This window comes from Ambystoma mexicanum, unplaced genomic scaffold (genome assembly GCF_040938575.1).
Source record: "Ambystoma mexicanum isolate Mex_15411 unplaced genomic scaffold, UKY_AmexF1_1 Mex_scaf20, whole genome shotgun sequence".
NCBI lineage: Eukaryota > Metazoa > Chordata > Amphibia > Caudata > Ambystomatidae > Ambystoma > Ambystoma mexicanum.
In genome coordinates this window covers 136,524-154,909 of record NW_027182434.1, presented here as the reverse complement: position 1 = coordinate 154,909, position 18,386 = coordinate 136,524, and the positions used below count along the sequence as shown (strand labels likewise).

Below are 18,386 nucleotides of genomic sequence, written 5' to 3'. Positions count from 1 at the left end.
CTTGAGATGGGTAGCTTGATTTGCTGAGGAAATGCGGGATGACAGATTCAACTCTGGAGTCAAACATAGCCCGGAACTATCGCCTTAAACTGAGTTTTAAGCCTGGTGCCGATAAAAAGAAAGAAATTAGCCTTAGATCGGGCAAGCCGTTTGACGGGGGAAAATGAGACCCCCTAGGCCATCTAGGTGGTCGCTGGATGCTGTGCAGACATCAGCAGCTGTTCATTTCATGCCCTCACGTCTCCTCGTTAGTATAGTGGTCAGTATCCCCACCTGTCACGCGGGAGACCGGGGTTCAATTCCCCGACGGGGAGGTTAAACCTTTTCTGGATTTTTTTTAGTTCTTGACAAATATTCTTGAAGATTAGGCTGAGTCAAGTAGGGAATGGGTGCCAAGAACTGACTCTTTAAGAAAAAAGCACCGGCAACGCTAGTCATCGTACAATATTTGTGCACAATTGCTTACATTAGGCGGCCGGTCCACTTTATTGAGTCCCCCTCAGCACCATTTAGTGCTCCTGTTGTCTGCGAAGTCCAAATTGTAACCCTGAATCAGTTCCTCTTCTGACCCTTTGTATCATGTTACATGACGAGTAATGATCACCTGTTAGCTTTATCCCTAATTATAACTCTCACTCTTTCCCTGCATCTAACCCTAGCTCTAATCCCATCATTAACCTCGGTCCGGGCACACGCGTGAACCCTTACTCTCATCTCAGCCTCTCCTGGTGATACATCACACCTGGGATCGTTTGCTCCCTGTGGGCTGTGGGAAATTTGCTACCAGCACGCCCTGGAAGTGGGGCTCATTCCGCTGCAACGGGAGGTCTTCCCAGGACGCGTCACAGCTCAACGCAAGAGCTCCTGGGTTTCGAAGGCTCTTGCAGCAAGCCTTCACAAAGCAGCAGGGAGCGCCGTTCCAGATGGGAAACTTGAGACTGGATGTCCAGAAAAGCAAGACGTCAGAAGCGAAACCTTTTTCCTGCAGGGTGTGGCATACCATCCGCTTGCTCATTGCGACAGAGCTGGCACTAATGAAGGAAGAGGTCAACGTTACGTTCTTCTTTAAAATGCAAGGCCAGGAAAAGTGGCAGCGGTGGGATTTGAACCCACGCCTCCGAAGAGACTGGAGCCTTAATCCAGCACCTTAGACCGCTCGGCCACGCTACCTCCCTGCTAGTCGCCGAAAGCGGAACTTGACCCGTTGCCCGGCCCGCTTTAGTGCTTTGCCTTTTCTCCTTGGAAAGTCTGGAGACAGGCAGTGGAAGGGCAGGCAAACTGTCAGGTGCGCAGAGGAGGGGAGACCATGAGGCAAGGTGGGAGTTGGGGGCAAGAAGTGAGAAAAAAACTAATCGCAAGCTAGGGCAGGATTCGGAAAGTGAAGCCGAAAAGGGGCTTAGCATGCAGCCCAGGGGTTTCTTTGACTGTCCTAAGCCCACAGGGACTTTGCCGTCCTCAGCTCATGAGACTTGAGATGGGTAGCTTGATTTGCTGAGGAAATGCGGGATGACAGATTCAACTCTGGAGTCAAACATAGCCCGGAACTATCGCCTTAAACTGAGTTTTAAGCCTGGTGCCGATAAAAAGAAAGAAATTAGCCTTAGATCGGGCAAGCCGTTTGACGGGGGAAAATGAGACCCCCTAGGCCATCTAGGTGGTCGCTGGATGCTGTGCAGACATCAGCAGCTGTTCATTTCATGCCCTCACGTCTCCTCGTTAGTATAGTGGTCAGTATCCCCGCCTGTCACGCGGGAGACCGGGGTTCCCTGACGGGGAGGTTAAACCTTTTCTGGATTTTTTTTAGTTCTTGACAAATATTCTTGAAGATTAGGCTGAGTCAAGTAGGGAATGGGTGCCAAGAACTGACTCTTTAAGAAAAAAGCACCGGCAACGCTAGTCATCGTACAATATTTGTGCACAATTGCTTACATTAGGCGGCCAGTCCACTTTATTGAGTCCCCCTCAGCACCATTTAGTGCTCCTGTTGTCTGCGAAGTCCAAATTGTAACCCTGAATCAGTTCCTCTTCTGACCCTTTGTATCATGTTACATGACGAGTAATGATCACCTGTTAGCTTTATCCCTAATTATAACTCTCACTCTTTCCCTGCATCTAACCCTAGCTCTAATCCCATCATTAACCTCGGTCCGGGCACACGCGTGAACCCTTACTCTCATCTCAGCCTCTCCTGGTGATACATCACACCTGGGATCGTTTGCTCCCTGTGGGCTGTGGGAAATTTGCTACCAGCACGCCCTGGAAGTGGGGCTCATTCCGCTGCAACGGGAGGTCTTCCCAGGACGCGTCACAGCTCAACGCAAGAGCTCCTGGGTTTCGAAGGCTCTTGCAGCAAGCCTTCACAAAGCAGCAGGGAGCGCCGTTCCAGATGGGAAACTTGAGACTGGATGTCCAGAAAAGCAAGACGTCAGAAGCGAAACCTTTTTCCTGCAGGGTGTGGCATACCATCCGCTTGCTCATTGCGACAGAGCTGGCACTAATGAAGGAAGAGGTCAACGTTACGTTCTTCTTTAAAATGCAAGGCCAGGAAAAGTGGCAGCGGTGGGATTTGAACCCACGCCTCCGAAGAGACTGGAGCCTTAATCCAGCGCCTTAGACCGCTCGGCCACGCTACCTCCCTGCTAGTCGCCGAAAGCGGAACTTGACCCGTTGCCCGGCCCGCTTTAGTGCTTTGCCTTTTCTCCTTGGAAAGTCTGGAGACAGGCAGTGGAAGGGCAGGCAAACTGTCAGGTGCGCAGAGGAGGGGAGACCATGAGGCAAGGTGGGAGATGGGGGCAAGAAGTGAGAAAAAAACTAATCGCAAGCTAGGGCAGGATTCGGAAAGTGAAGTCGAAAAGGGGCTTAGCATGCAGCCCAGGGGTTTCTTTGACTGTCCTAAGCCCACAGGGACTTTGCCGTCCTCAGCTCATGAGACTTGAGATGGGTAGCTTGATTTGCTGAGGAAATGCGGGATGACAGATTCAACTCTGGAGTCAAACATAGCCCGGAACTATCGCCTTAAACTGAGTTTTAAGCCTGGTGCCGATAAAAAGAAAGAAATTAGCCTTAGATCGGGCAAGCCGTTTGACGGGGGAAAATGAGACCCCCTAGGCCATCTAGGTGGTCGCTGGATGCTGTGCAGACATCAGCAGCTGTTCATTTCATGCCCTCACGTCTCCTCGTTAGTATAGTGGTCAGTATCCCCGCCTGTCACGCGGGAGACCGGGGTTCCCTGACGGGGAGGTTAAACCTTTTCTGGATTTTTTTTAGTTCTTGACAAATATTCTTGAAGATTAGGCTGAGTCAAGTAGGGAATGGGTGCCAAGAACTGACTCTTTAAGAAAAAAGCACCGGCAACGCTAGTCATCGTACAATATTTGTGCACAATTGCTTACATTAGGCGGCCGGTCCACTTTATTGAGTCCCCCTCAGCACCATTTAGTGCTCCTGTTGTCTGCGAAGTCCAAATTGTAACCCTGAATCAGTTCCTCTTCTGACCCTTTGTATCATGTTACATGACGAGTAATGATCACCTGTTAGCTTTATCCCTAATTATAACTCTCACTCTTTCCCTGCATCTAACCCTAGCTCTAATCCCATCATTAACCTCGGTCCGGGCACACGCGTGAACCCTTACTCTCATCTCAGCCTCTCCTGGTGATACATCACACCTGGGATCGTTTGCTCCCTGTGGGCTGTGGGAAATTTGCTACCAGCACGCCCTGGAAGTGGGGCTCATTCCGCTGCAACGGGAGGTCTTCCCAGGACGCGTCACAGCTCAACGCAAGAGCTCCTGGGTTTCGAAGGCTCTTGCAGCAAGTCTTCACAAAGCAGCAGGGAGCGCCGTTCCAGATGGGAAACTTGAGACTGGATGTCCAGAAAAGCAAGACGTCAGAAGCGAAACCTTTTTCCTGCAGGGTGTGGCATACCATCCGCTTGCTCATTGCGACAGAGGTGGCACTAATGAAGGAAGAGGTCAACGTTACGTTCTTCTTTAAAATGCAAGGCCAGGAAAAGTGGCAGCGGTGGGATTTGAACCCACGCCTCCGAAGAGACTGGAGCCTTAATCCAGCGCCTTAGACCGCTCGGCCACGCTACCTCCCTGCTAGTCGCCGAAAGCGGAACTTGACCCGTTGCCCGGCCCGCTTTAGTGCTTTGCCTTTTCTCCTTGGAAAGTCTGGAGACAGGCAGTGGAAGGGCAGGCAAACTGTCAGGTGCGCAGAGGAGGGGAGACCATGAGGCAAGGTGGGAGATGGGGGCAAGAAGTGAGAAAAAAACTAATCGCAAGCTAGGGCAGGATTCGGAAAGTGAAGCCGAAAAGGGGCTTAGCATGCAGCCCAGGGGTTTCTTTGACTGTCCTAAGCCCACAGGGACTTTGCCGTCCTCAGCTCATGAGACTTGAGATGGGTAGCTTGATTTGCTGAGGAAATGCGGGATGACAGATTCAACTCTGGAGTCAAACATAGCCCGGAACTATCGCCTTAAACTGAGTTTTAAGCCTGGTGCCGATAAAAAGAAAGAAATTAGCCTTAGATCGGGCAAGCCGTTTGACGGGGGAAAATGAGACCCCCTAGGCCATCTAGGTGGTCGCTGGATGCTGTGCAGACATCAGCAGCTGTTCATTTCATGCCCTCACGTCTCCTCGTTAGTATAGTGGTCAGTATCCCCGCCTGTCACGCGGGAGACCGGGGTTCAATTCCCCGACGGGGAGGTTAAACCTTTTCTGGATTTTTTTTAGTTCTTGACAAATATTCTTGAAGATTAGGCTGAGTCAAGTAGGGAATGGGTGCCAAGAACTGACTCTTTAAGAAAAAAGCACCGGCAACGCTAGTCATCGTACAATATTTGTGCACAATTGCTTACATTAGGCGGCCGGTCCACTTTATTGAGTCCCCCTCAGCACCATTTAGTGCTCCTGTTGTCTGCGAAGTCCAAATTGTAACCCTGAATCAGTTCCTCTTCTGACCCTTTGTATCATGTTACATGACGAGTAATGATCACCTGTTAGCTTTATCCCTAATTATAACTCTCACTCTTTCCCTGCATCTAACCCTAGCTCTAATCCCATCATTAACCTCGGTCCGGGCACACGCGTGAACCCTTACTCTCATCTCAGCCTCTCCTGGTGATACATCACACCTGGGATCGTTTGCTCCCTGTGGGCTGTGGGAAATTTGCTACCAGCACGCCCTGGAAGTGGGGCTCATTCCGCTGCAACGGGAGGTCTTCCCAGGACGCGTCACAGCTCAACGCAAGAGCTCCTGGGTTTCGAAGGCTCTTGCAGCAAGCCTTCACAAAGCAGCAGGGAGCGCCGTTCCAGATGGGAAACTTGAGACTGGATGTCCAGAAAAGCAAGACGTCAGAAGCGAAACCTTTTTCCTGCAGGGTGTGGCATACCATCCGCTTGCTCATTGCGACAGAGGTGGCACTAATGAAGGAAGAGGTCAACGTTACGTTCTTCTTTAAAATGCAAGGCCAGGAAAAGTGGCAGCGGTGGGATTTGAACCCACGCCTCCGAAGAGACTGGAGCCTTAATCCAGCGCCTTAGACCGCTCGGCCACGCTACCTCCCTGCTAGTCGCCGAAAGCGGAACTTGACCCGTTGCCCGGCCCGCTTTAGTGCTTTGCCTTTTCTCCTTGGAAAGTCTGGAGACAGGCAGTGGAAGGGCAGGCAAACTGTCAGGTGCGCAGAGGAGGGGAGACCATGAGGCAAGGTGGGAGATGGGGGCAAGAAGTGAGGAAAAAACTAATCGCAAGCTAGGGCAGGATTCGGAAAGTGAAGCCGAAAAGGGGCTTAGCATGCAGCCCAGGGGTTTCTTTGACTGTCCTAAGCCCACAGGGACTTTGCCGTCCTCAGCTCATGAGACTTGAGATGGGTAGCTTGATTTGCTGAGGAAATGCGGGATGACAGATTCAACTCTGGAGTCAAACATAGCCCGGAACTATCGCCTTAAACTGAGTTTTAAGCCTGGTGCCGATAAAAAGAAAGAAATTAGCCTTAGATCGGGCAAGCCGTTTGACGGGGGAAAATGAGACCCCCTAGGCCATCTAGGTGGTCGCTGGATGCTGTGCAGACATCAGCAGCTGTTCATTTCATGCCCTCACGTCTCCTCGTTAGTATAGTGGTCAGTATCCCCGCCTGTCACGCGGGAGACCGGGGTTCAATTCCCCGACGGGGAGGTTAAACCTTTTCTGGATTTTTTTTAGTTCTTGACAAATATTCTTGAAGATTAGGCTGAGTCAAGTAGGGAATGGGTGCCAAGAACTGACTCTTTAAGAAAAAAGCACCGGCAACGCTAGTCATCGTACAATATTTGTGCACAATTGCTTACATTAGGCGGCCGGTCCACTTTATTGAGTCCCCCTCAGCACCATTTAGTGCTCCTGTTGTCTGCGAAGTCCAAATTGTAACCCTGAATCAGTTCCTCTTCTGACCCTTTGTATCATGTTACATGACGAGTAATGATCACCTGTTAGCTTTATCCCTAATTATAACTCTCACTCTTTCCCTGCATCTAACCCTAGCTCTAATCCCATCATTAACCTCGGTCCGGGCACACGCGTGAACCCTTACTCTCATCTCAGCCTCTCCTGGTGATACATCACACCTGGGATCGTTTGCTCCCTGTGGGCTGTGGGAAATTTGCTACCAGCACGCCCTGGAAGTGGGGCTCATTCCGCTGCAACGGGAGGTCTTCCCAGGACGCGTCACAGCTCAACGCAAGAGCTCCTGGGTTTCGAAGGCTCTTGCAGCAAGCCTTCACAAAGCAGCAGGGAGCGCCGTTCCAGATGGGAAACTTGAGACTGGATGTCCAGAAAAGCAAGACGTCAGAAGCGAAACCTTTTTCCTGCAGGGTGTGGCATACCATCCGCTTGCTCATTGCGACAGAGGTGGCACTAATGAAGGAAGAGGTCAACGTTACGTTCTTCTTTAAAATGCAAGGCCAGGAAAAGTGGCAGCGGTGGGATTTGAACCCACGCCTCCGAAGAGACTGGAGCCTTAATCCAGCGCCTTAGACCGCTCAGCCACGCTACCTCCCTGCTAGTCGCCGAAAGCGGAACTTGACCCGTTGCCCGGCCCGCTTTAGTGCTTTGCCTTTTCTCCTTGGAAAGTCTGGAGACAGGCAGTGGAAGGGCAGGCAAACTGTCAGGTGCGCAGAGGAGGGGAGACCATGAGGCAAGGTGGGAGATGGGGGCAAGAAGTGAGAAAAAAACTAATCGCAAGCTAGGGCAGGATTCGGAAAGTGAAGCCGAAAAGGGGCTTAGCATGCAGCCCAGGGGTTTCTTTGACTGTCCTAAGCCCACAGGGACTTTGCCGTCCTCAGCTCATGAGACTTGAGATGGGTAGCTTGATTTGCTGAGGAAATGCGGGATGACAGATTCAACTCTGGAGTCAAACATAGCCCGGAACTATCGCCTTAAACTGAGTTTTAAGCCTGGTGCCGATAAAAAGAAAGAAATTAGCCTTAGATCGGGCAAGCCGTTTGACGGGGGAAAATGAGACCCCCTAGGCCATCTAGGTGGTCGCTGGATGCTGTGCAGACATCAGCAGCTGTTCATTTCATGCCCTCACGTCTCCTCGTTAGTATAGTGGTCAGTATCCCCGCCTGTCACGCGGGAGACCGGGGTTCAATTCCCCGACGGGGAGGTTAAACCTTTTCTGGATTTTTTTTAGTTCTTGACAAATATTCTTGAAGATTAGGCTGAGTCAAGTAGGGAATGGGTGCCAAGAACTGACTCTTTAAGAAAAAAGCACCGGCAACGCTAGTCATCGTACAATATTTGTGCACAATTGCTTACATTAGGCGGCCGGTCCACTTTATTGAGTCCCCCTCAGCACCATTTAGTGCTCCTGTTGTCTGCGAAGTCCAAATTGTAACCCTGAATCAGTTCCTCTTCTGACCCTTTGTATCATGTTACATGACGAGTAATGATCACCTGTTAGCTTTATCCCTAATTATAACTCTCACTCTTTCCCTGCATCTAACCCTAGCTCTAATCCCATCATTAACCTCGGTCCGGGCACACGCGTGAACCCTTACTCTCATCTCAGCCTCTCCTGGTGATACATCACACCTGGGATCGTTTGCTCCCTGTGGGCTGTGGGAAATTTGCTACCAGCACGCCCTGGAAGTGGGGCTCATTCCGCTGCAACGGGAGGTCTTCCCAGGACGCGTCACAGCTCAACGCAAGAGCTCCTGGGTTTCGAAGGCTCTTGCAGCAAGCCTTCACAAAGCAGCAGGGAGCGCCGTTCCAGATGGGAAACTTGAGACTGGATGTCCAGAAAAGCAAGACGTCAGAAGCGAAACCTTTTTCCTGCAGGGTGTGGCATACCATCCGCTTGCTCATTGCGACAGAGCTGGCACTAATGAAGGAAGAGGTCAACGTTACGTTCTTCTTTAAAATGCAAGGCCAGGAAAAGTGGCAGCGGTGGGATTTGAACCCACGCCTCCGAAGAGACTGGAGCCTTAATCCAGCACCTTAGACCGCTCGGCCACGCTACCTCCCTGCTAGTCGCCGAAAGCGGAACTTGACCCGTTGCCCGGCCCGCTTTAGTGCTTTGCCTTTTCTCCTTGGAAAGTCTGGAGACAGGCAGTGGAAGGGCAGGCAAACTGTCAGGTGCGCAGAGGAGGGGAGACCATGAGGCAAGGTGGGAGTTGGGGGCAAGAAGTGAGAAAAAAACTAATCGCAAGCTAGGGCAGGATTCGGAAAGTGAAGCCGAAAAGGGGCTTAGCATGCAGCCCAGGGGTTTCTTTGACTGTCCTAAGCCCACAGGGACTTTGCCGTCCTCAGCTCATGAGACTTGAGATGGGTAGCTTGATTTGCTGAGGAAATGCGGGATGACAGATTCAACTCTGGAGTCAAACATAGCCCGGAACTATCGCCTTAAACTGAGTTTTAAGCCTGGTGCCGATAAAAAGAAAGAAATTAGCCTTAGATCGGGCAAGCCGTTTGACGGGGGAAAATGAGACCCCCTAGGCCATCTAGGTGGTCGCTGGATGCTGTGCAGACATCAGCAGCTGTTCATTCCATGCCCTCACGTCTCCTCGTTAGTATAGTGGTCAGTATCCCCGCCTGTCACGCGGGAGACCGGGGTCCCCGACGGGGAGGTTAAACCTTTTCTGGATTTTTTTTAGTTCTTGACAAATATTCTTGAAGATTAGGCTGAGTCAAGTAGGGAATGGGTGCCAAGAACTGACTCTTTAAGAAAAAAGCACCGGCAACGCTAGTCATCGTACAATATTTGTGCACAATTGCTTACATTAGGCGGCCGGTCCACTTTATTGAGTCCCCCTCAGCACCATTTAGTGCTCCTGTTGTCTGCGAAGTCCAAATTGTAACCCTGAATCAGTTCCTCTTCTGACCCTTTGTATCATGTTACATGACGAGTAATGATCACCTGTTAGCTTTATCCCTAATTATAACTCTCACTCTTTCCCTGCATCTAACCCTAGCTCTAATCCCATCATTAACCTCGGTCCGGGCACACGCGTGAACCCTTACTCTCATCTCAGCCTCTCCTGGTGATACATCACACCTGGGATCGTTTGCTCCCTGTGGGCTGTGGGAAATTTGCTACCAGCACGCCCTGGAAGTGGGGCTCATTCCGCTGCAACGGGAGGTCTTCCCAGGACGCGTCACAGCTCAACGCAAGAGCTCCTGGGTTTCGAAGGCTCTTGCAGCAAGCCTTCACAAAGCAGCAGGGAGCGCCGTTCCAGATGGGAAACTTGAGACTGGATGTCCAGAAAAGCAAGACGTCAGAAGCGAAACCTTTTTCCTGCAGGGTGTGGCATACCATCCGCTTGCTCATTGCGACAGAGGTGGCACTAATGAAGGAAGAGGTCAACGTTACGTTCTTCTTTAAAATGCAAGGCCAGGAAAAGTGGCAGCGGTGGGATTTGAACCCACGCCTCCGAAGATACTGGAGCCTTAATCCAGCGCCTTAGACCGATCGGCCACGCTACCTCCCTGCTAGTCGCCGAAAGCGGAACTTGACCCGTTGCCCGGCCCGCTTTAGTGCTTTGCCTTTTCTCCTTGGAAAGTCTGGAGACAGGCAGTGGAAGGGCAGGCAAACTGTCAGGTGCGCAGAGGAGGGGAGACCATGAGGCAAGGTGGGAGATGGGGGCAAGAAGTGAGAAAAAAACTAATCGCAAGCTAGGGCAGGATTCGGAAAGTGAAGTCGAAAAGGGGCTTAGCATGCAGCCCAGGGGTTTCTTTGACTGTCCTAAGCCCACAGGGACTTTGCCGTCCTCAGCTCATGAGACTTGAGATGGGTAGCTTGATTTGCTGAGGAAATGCGGGATGACAGATTCAACTCTGGAGTCAAACATAGCCCGGAACTATCGCCTTAAACTGAGTTTTAAGCCTGGTGCCGATAAAAAGAAAGAAATTAGTCTTAGATCGGGCAAGCCGTTTGACGGGGGAAAATGAGACCCCCTAGGCCATCTAGGTGGTCGCTGGATGCTGTGCAGACATCAGCAGCTGTTCATTTCATGCCCTCACGTCTCCTCGTTAGTATAGTGGTCAGTATCCCCGCCTGTCACGCGGGAGACCGGGGTTCCCTGACGGGGAGGTTAAACCTTTTCTGGATTTTTTTTAGTTCTTGACAAATATTCTTGAAGATTAGGCTGAGTCAAGTAGGGAATGGGTGCCAAGAACTGACTCTTTAAGAAAAAAGCACCGGCAACGCTAGTCATCGTACAATATTTGTGCACAATTGCTTACATTAGGCGGCCGGTCCACTTTATTGAGTCCCCCTCAGCACCATTTAGTGCTCCTGTTGTCTGCGAAGTCCAAATTGTAACCCTGAATCAGTTCCTCTTCTGACCCTTTGTATCATGTTACATGACGAGTAATGATCACCTGTTAGCTTTATCCCTAATTATAACTCTCACTCTTTCCCTGCATCTAACCCTAGCTCTAATCCCATCATTAACCTCGGTCCGGGCACACGCGTGAACCCTTACTCTCATCTCAGCCTCTCCTGGTGATACATCACACCTGGGATCGTTTGCTCCCTGTGGGCTGTGGGAAATTTGCTACCAGCACGCCCTGGAAGTGGGGCTCATTCCGCTGCAACGGGAGGTCTTCCCAGGACGCGTCACAGCTCAACGCAAGAGCTCCTGGGTTTCGAAGGCTCTTGCAGCAAGTCTTCACAAAGCAGCAGGGAGCGCCGTTCCAGATGGGAAACTTGAGACTGGATGTCCAGAAAAGCAAGACGTCAGAAGCGAAACCTTTTTCCTGCAGGGTGTGGCATACCATCCGCTTGCTCATTGCGACAGAGGTGGCACTAATGAAGGAAGAGGTCAACGTTACGTTCTTCTTTAAAATGCAAGGCCAGGAAAAGTGGCAGCGGTGGGATTTGAACCCACGCCTCCGAAGAGACTGGAGCCTTAATCCAGCGCCTTAGACCGCTCGGCCACGCTACCTCCCTGCTAGTCGCCGAAAGCGGAACTTGACCCGTTGCCCGGCCCGCTTTAGTGCTTTGCCTTTTCTCCTTGGAAAGTCTGGAGACAGGCAGTGGAAGGGCAGGCAAACTGTCAGGTGCGCAGAGGAGGGGAGACCATGAGGCAAGGTGGGAGATGGGGGCAAGAAGTGAGAAAAAAACTAATCGCAAGCTAGGGCAGGATTCGGAAAGTGAAGCCGAAAAGGGGCTTAGCATGCAGCCCAGGGGTTTCTTTGACTGTCCTAAGCCCACAGGGACTTTGCCGTCCTCAGCTCATGAGACTTGAGATGGGTAGCTTGATTTGCTGAGGAAATGCGGGATGACAGATTCAACTCTGGAGTCAAACATAGCCCGGAACTATCGCCTTAAACTGAGTTTTAAGCCTGGTGCCGATAAAAAGAAAGAAATTAGCCTTAGATCGGGCAAGCCGTTTGACGGGGGAAAATGAGACCCCCTAGGCCATCTAGGTGGTCGCTGGATGCTGTGCAGACATCAGCAGCTGTTCATTTCATGCCCTCACGTCTCCTCGTTAGTATAGTGGTCAGTATCCCCTCCTGTCACGCGGGAGACCGGGGTTCAATTCCCCGACGGGGAGGTTAAACCTTTTCTGGATTTTTTTTAGTTCTTGACAAATATTCTTGAAGATTAGGCTGAGTCAAGTAGGGAATGGGTGCCAAGAACTGACTCTTTAAGAAAAAAGCACCGGCAACGCTAGTCATCGTACAATATTTGTGCACAATTGCTTACATTAGGCGGCCGGTCCACTTTATTGAGTCCCCCTCAGCACCATTTAGTGCTCCTGTTGTCTGCGAAGTCCAAATTGTAACCCTGAATCAGTTCCTCTTCTGACCCTTTGTATCATGTTACATGACGAGTAATGATCACCTGTTAGCTTTATCCCTAATTATAACTCTCACTCTTTCCCTGCATCTAACCCTAGCTCTAATCCCATCATTAACCTCGGTCCGGGCACACGCGTGAACCCTTACTCTCATCTCAGCCTCTCCTGGTGATACATCACACCTGGGATCGTTTGCTCCCTGTGGGCTGTGGGAAATTTGCTACCAGCACGCCCTGGAAGTGGGGCTCATTCCGCTGCAACGGGAGGTCTTCCCAGGACGCGTCACAGCTCAACGCAAGAGCTCCTGGGTTTCGAAGGCTCTTGCAGCAAGCCTTCACAAAGCAGCAGGGAGCGCCGTTCCAGATGGGAAACTTGAGACTGGATGTCCAGAAAAGCAAGACGTCAGAAGCGAAACCTTTTTCCTGCAGGGTGTGGCATACCATCCGCTTGCTCATTGCGACAGAGGTGGCACTAATGAAGGAAGAGGTCAACGTTACGTTCTTCTTTAAAATGCAAGGCCAGGAAAAGTGGCAGCGGTGGGATTTGAACCCACGCCTCCGAAGAGACTGGAGCCTTAATCCAGCGCCTTAGACCGCTCGGCCACGCTACCTCCCTGCTAGTCGCCGAAAGCGGAACTTGACCCGTTGCCCGGCCCGCTTTAGTGCTTTGCCTTTTCTCCTTGGAAAGTCTGGAGACAGGCAGTGGAAGGGCAGGCAAACTGTCAGGTGCGCAGAGGAGGGGAGACCATGAGGCAAGGTGGGAGATGGGGGCAAGAAGTGAGGAAAAAACTAATCGCAAGCTAGGGCAGGATTCGGAAAGTGAAGCCGAAAAGGGGCTTAGCATGCAGCCCAGGGGTTTCTTTGACTGTCCTAAGCCCACAGGGACTTTGCCGTCCTCAGCTCATGAGACTTGAGATGGGTAGCTTGATTTGCTGAGGAAATGCGGGATGACAGATTCAACTCTGGAGTCAAACATAGCCCGGAACTATCGCCTTAAACTGAGTTTTAAGCCTGGTGCCGATAAAAAGAAAGAAATTAGCCTTAGATCGGGCAAGCCGTTTGACGGGGGAAAATGAGACCCCCTAGGCCATCTAGGTGGTCGCTGGATGCTGTGCAGACATCAGCAGCTGTTCATTTCATGCCCTCACGTCTCCTCGTTAGTATAGTGGTCAGTATCCCCGCCTGTCACGCGGGAGACCGGGGTTCAATTCCCCGACGGGGAGGTTAAACCTTTTCTGGATTTTTTTTAGTTCTTGACAAATATTCTTGAAGATTAGGCTGAGTCAAGTAGGGAATGGGTGCCAAGAACTGACTCTTTAAGAAAAAAGCACCGGCAACGCTAGTCATCGTACAATATTTGTGCACAATTGCTTACATTAGGCGGCCGGTCCACTTTATTGAGTCCCCCTCAGCACCATTTAGTGCTCCTGTTGTCTGCGAAGTCCAAATTGTAACCCTGAATCAGTTCCTCTTCTGACCCTTTGTATCATGTTACATGACGAGTAATGATCACCTGTTAGCTTTATCCCTAATTATAACTCTCACTCTTTCCCTGCATCTAACCCTAGCTCTAATCCCATCATTAACCTCGGTCCGGGCACACGCGTGAACCCTTACTCTCATCTCAGCCTCTCCTGGTGATACATCACACCTGGGATCGTTTGCTCCCTGTGGGCTGTGGGAAATTTGCTACCAGCACGCCCTGGAAGTGGGGCTCATTCCGCTGCAACGGGAGGTCTTCCCAGGACGCGTCACAGCTCAACGCAAGAGCTCCTGGGTTTCGAAGGCTCTTGCAGCAAGCCTTCACAAAGCAGCAGGGAGCGCCGTTCCAGATGGGAAACTTGAGACTGGATGTCCAGAAAAGCAAGACGTCAGAAGCGAAACCTTTTTCCTGCAGGGTGTGGCATACCATCCGCTTGCTCATTGCGACAGAGGTGGCACTAATGAAGGAAGAGGTCAACGTTACGTTCTTCTTTAAAATGCAAGGCCAGGAAAAGTGGCAGCGGTGGGATTTGAACCCACGCCTCCGAAGAGACTGGAGCCTTAATCCAGCGCCTTAGACCGCTCAGCCACGCTACCTCCCTGCTAGTCGCCGAAAGCGGAACTTGACCCGTTGCCCGGCCCGCTTTAGTGCTTTGCCTTTTCTCCTTGGAAAGTCTGGAGACAGGCAGTGGAAGGGCAGGCAAACTGTCAGGTGCGCAGAGGAGGGGAGACCATGAGGCAAGGTGGGAGATGGGGGCAAGAAGTGAGAAAAAAACTAATCGCAAGCTAGGGCAGGATTCGGAAAGTGAAGCCGAAAAGGGGCTTAGCATGCAGCCCAGGGGTTTCTTTGACTGTCCTAAGCCCACAGGGACTTTGCCGTCCTCAGCTCATGAGACTTGAGATGGGTAGCTTGATTTGCTGAGGAAATGCGGGATGACAGATTCAACTCTGGAGTCAAACATAGCCCGGAACTATCGCCTTAAACTGAGTTTTAAGCCTGGTGCCGATAAAAAGAAAGAAATTAGCCTTAGATCGGGCAAGCCGTTTGACGGGGGAAAATGAGACCCCCTAGGCCATCTAGGTGGTCGCTGGATGCTGTGCAGACATCAGCAGCTGTTCATTTCATGCCCTCACGTCTCCTCGTTAGTATAGTGGTCAGTATCCCCGCCTGTCACGCGGGAGACCGGGGTTCAATTCCCCGACGGGGAGGTTAAACCTTTTCTGGATTTTTTTTAGTTCTTGACAAATATTCTTGAAGATTAGGCTGAGTCAAGTAGGGAATGGGTGCCAAGAACTGACTCTTTAAGAAAAAAGCACCGGCAACGCTAGTCATCGTACAATATTTGTGCACAATTGCTTACATTAGGCGGCCGGTCCACTTTATTGAGTCCCCCTCAGCACCATTTAGTGCTCCTGTTGTCTGCGAAGTCCAAATTGTAACCCTGAATCAGTTCCTCTTCTGACCCTTTGTATCATGTTACATGACGAGTAATGATCACCTGTTAGCTTTATCCCTAATTATAACTCTCACTCTTTCCCTGCATCTAACCCTAGCTCTAATCCCATCATTAACCTCGGTCCGGGCACACGCGTGAACCCTTACTCTCATCTCAGCCTCTCCTGGTGATACATCACACCTGGGATCGTTTGCTCCCTGTGGGCTGTGGGAAATTTGCTACCAGCACGCCCTGGAAGTGGGGCTCATTCCGCTGCAACGGGAGGTCTTCCCAGGACGCGTCACAGCTCAACGCAAGAGCTCCTGGGTTTCGAAGGCTCTTGCAGCAAGCCTTCACAAAGCAGCAGGGAGCGCCGTTCCAGATGGGAAACTTGAGACTGGATGTCCAGAAAAGCAAGACGTCAGAAGCGAAACCTTTTTCCTGCAGGGTGTGGCATACCATCCGCTTGCTCATTGCGACAGAGCTGGCACTAATGAAGGAAGAGGTCAACGTTACGTTCTTCTTTAAAATGCAAGGCCAGGAAAAGTGGCAGCGGTGGGATTTGAACCCACGCCTCCGAAGAGACTGGAGCCTTAATCCAGCACCTTAGACCGCTCGGCCACGCTACCTCCCTGCTAGTCGCCGAAAGCGGAACTTGACCCGTTGCCCGGCCCGCTTTAGTGCTTTGCCTTTTCTCCTTGGAAAGTCTGGAGACAGGCAGTGGAAGGGCAGGCAAACTGTCAGGTGCGCAGAGGAGGGGAGACCATGAGGCAAGGTGGGAGTTGGGGGCAAGAAGTGAGAAAAAAACTAATCGCAAGCTAGGGCAGGATTCGGAAAGTGAAGCCGAAAAGGGGCTTAGCATGCAGCCCAGGGGTTTCTTTGACTGTCCTAAGCCCACAGGGACTTTGCCGTCCTCAGCTCATGAGACTTGAGATGGGTAGCTTGATTTGCTGAGGAAATGCGGGATGACAGATTCAACTCTGGAGTCAAACATAGCCCGGAACTATCGCCTTAAACTGAGTTTTAAGCCTGGTGCCGATAAAAAGAAAGAAATTAGCCTTAGATCGGGCAAGCCGTTTGACGGGGGAAAATGAGACCCCCTAGGCCATCTAGGTGGTCGCTGGATGCTGTGCAGACATCAGCAGCTGTTCATTCCATGCCCTCACGTCTCCTCGTTAGTATAGTGGTCAGTATCCCCGCCTGTCACGCGGGAGACCGGGGTCCCCGACGGGGAGGTTAAACCTTTTCTGGATTTTTTTTAGTTCTTGACAAATATTCTTGAAGATTAGGCTGAGTCAAGTAGGGAATGGGTGCCAAGAACTGACTCTTTAAGAAAAAAGCACCGGCAACGCTAGTCATCGTACAATATTTGTGCACAATTGCTTACATTAGGCGGCCGGTCCACTTTATTGAGTCCCCCTCAGCACCATTTAGTGCTCCTGTTGTCTGCGAAGTCCAAATTGTAACCCTGAATCAGTTCCTCTTCTGACCCTTTGTATCATGTTACATGACGAGTAATGATCACCTGTTAGCTTTATCCCTAATTATAACTCTCACTCTTTCCCTGCATCTAACCCTAGCTCTAATCCCATCATTAACCTCGGTCCGGGCACACGCGTGAACCCTTACTCTCATCTCAGCCTCTCCTGGTGATACATCACACCTGGGATCGTTTGCTCCCTGTGGGCTGTGGGAAATTTGCTACCAGCACGCCCTGGAAGTGGGGCTCATTCCGCTGCAACGGGAGGTCTTCCCAGGACGCGTCACAGCTCAACGCAAGAGCTCCTGGGTTTCGAAGGCTCTTGCAGCAAGCCTTCACAAAGCAGCAGGGAGCGCCGTTCCAGATGGGAAACTTGAGACTGGATGTCCAGAAAAGCAAGACGTCAGAAGCGAAACCTTTTTCCTGCAGGGTGTGGCATACCATCCGCTTGCTCATTGCGACAGAGGTGGCACTAATGAAGGAAGAGGTCAACGTTACGTTCTTCTTTAAAATGCAAGGCCAGGAAAAGTGGCAGCGGTGGGATTTGAACCCACGCCTCCGAAGATACTGGAGCCTTAATCCAGCGCCTTAGACCGATCGGCCACGCTACCTCCCTGCTAGTCGCCGAAAGCGGAACTTGACCCGTTGCCCGGCCCGCTTTAGTGCTTTGCCTTTTCTCCTTGGAAAGTCTGGAGACAGGCAGTGGAAGGGCAGGCAAACTGTCAGGTGCGCAGAGGAGGGGAGACCATGAGGCAAGGTGGGAGATGGGGGCAAGAAGTGAGAAAAAAACTAATCGCAAGCTAGGGCAGGATTCGGAAAGTGAAGTCGAAAAGGGGCTTAGCATGCAGCCCAGGGGTTTCTTTGACTGTCCTAAGCCCACAGGGACTTTGCCGTCCTCAGCTCATGAGACTTGAGATGGGTAGCTTGATTTGCTGAGGAAATGCGGGATGACAGATTCAACTCTGGAGTCAAACATAGCCCGGAACTATCGCCTTAAACTGAGTTTTAAGCCTGGTGCCGATAAAAAGAAAGAAATTAGTCTTAGATCGGGCAAGCCGTTTGACGGGGGAAAATGAGACCCCCTAGGCCATCTAGGTGGTCGCTGGATGCTGTGCAGACATCAGCAGCTGTTCATTTCATGCCCTCACGTCTCCTCGTTAGTATAGTGGTCAGTATCCCCGCCTGTCACGCGGGAGACCGGGGTTCCCTGACGGGGAGGTTAAACCTTTTCTGGATTTTTTTTAGTTCTTGACAAATATTCTTGAAGATTAGGCTGAGTCAAGTAGGGAATGGGTGCCAAGAACTGACTCTTTAAGAAAAAAGCACCGGCAACGCTAGTCATCGTACAATATTTGTGCACAATTGCTTACATTAGGCGGCCGGTCCACTTTATTGAGTCCCCCTCAGCACCATTTAGTGCTCCTGTTGTCTGCGAAGTCCAAATTGTAACCCTGAATCAGTTCCTCTTCTGACCCTTTGTATCATGTTACATGACGAGTAATGATCACCTGTTAGCTTTATCCCTAATTATAACTCTCACTCTTTCCCTGCATCTAACCCTAGCTCTAATCCCATCATTAACCTCGGTCCGGGCACACGCGTGAACCCTTACTCTCATCTCAGCCTCTCCTGGTGATACATCACACCTGGGATCGTTTGCTCCCTGTGGGCTGTGGGAAATTTGCTACCAGCACGCCCTGGAAGTG

General features: G+C 51.2%; 5 non-coding genes across 5 annotated transcripts; all 5 read left to right on the top strand.

Moving 5' to 3' along the window:
- Nucleotides 1-4,636: 4,636 nt before the first annotated feature.
- TRNAD-GUC (transfer RNA aspartic acid (anticodon GUC)) lies at nt 4,637-4,708 on the top strand. Its single transcript has one exon. It is a non-coding gene; the product is annotated as a tRNA-Asp (tRNA).
- Nucleotides 4,709-6,104: 1,396 nt separating this feature from the next.
- On the top strand, nt 6,105-6,176 carry TRNAD-GUC (transfer RNA aspartic acid (anticodon GUC)). The gene has a single exon. It is a non-coding gene; the product is annotated as a tRNA-Asp (tRNA).
- Nucleotides 6,177-7,572: 1,396 nt separating this feature from the next.
- Nucleotides 7,573-7,644, top strand: TRNAD-GUC (transfer RNA aspartic acid (anticodon GUC)). Its single transcript has one exon. It is a non-coding gene; the product is annotated as a tRNA-Asp (tRNA).
- A 5,789-nt stretch (nt 7,645-13,433) lies between these two features.
- On the top strand, nt 13,434-13,505 carry TRNAD-GUC (transfer RNA aspartic acid (anticodon GUC)). Its single transcript has one exon. It is a non-coding gene; the product is annotated as a tRNA-Asp (tRNA).
- A 1,396-nt stretch (nt 13,506-14,901) lies between these two features.
- On the top strand, nt 14,902-14,973 carry TRNAD-GUC (transfer RNA aspartic acid (anticodon GUC)). Its single transcript has one exon. It is a non-coding gene; the product is annotated as a tRNA-Asp (tRNA).
- Nucleotides 14,974-18,386: the final 3,413 nt, after the last annotated feature.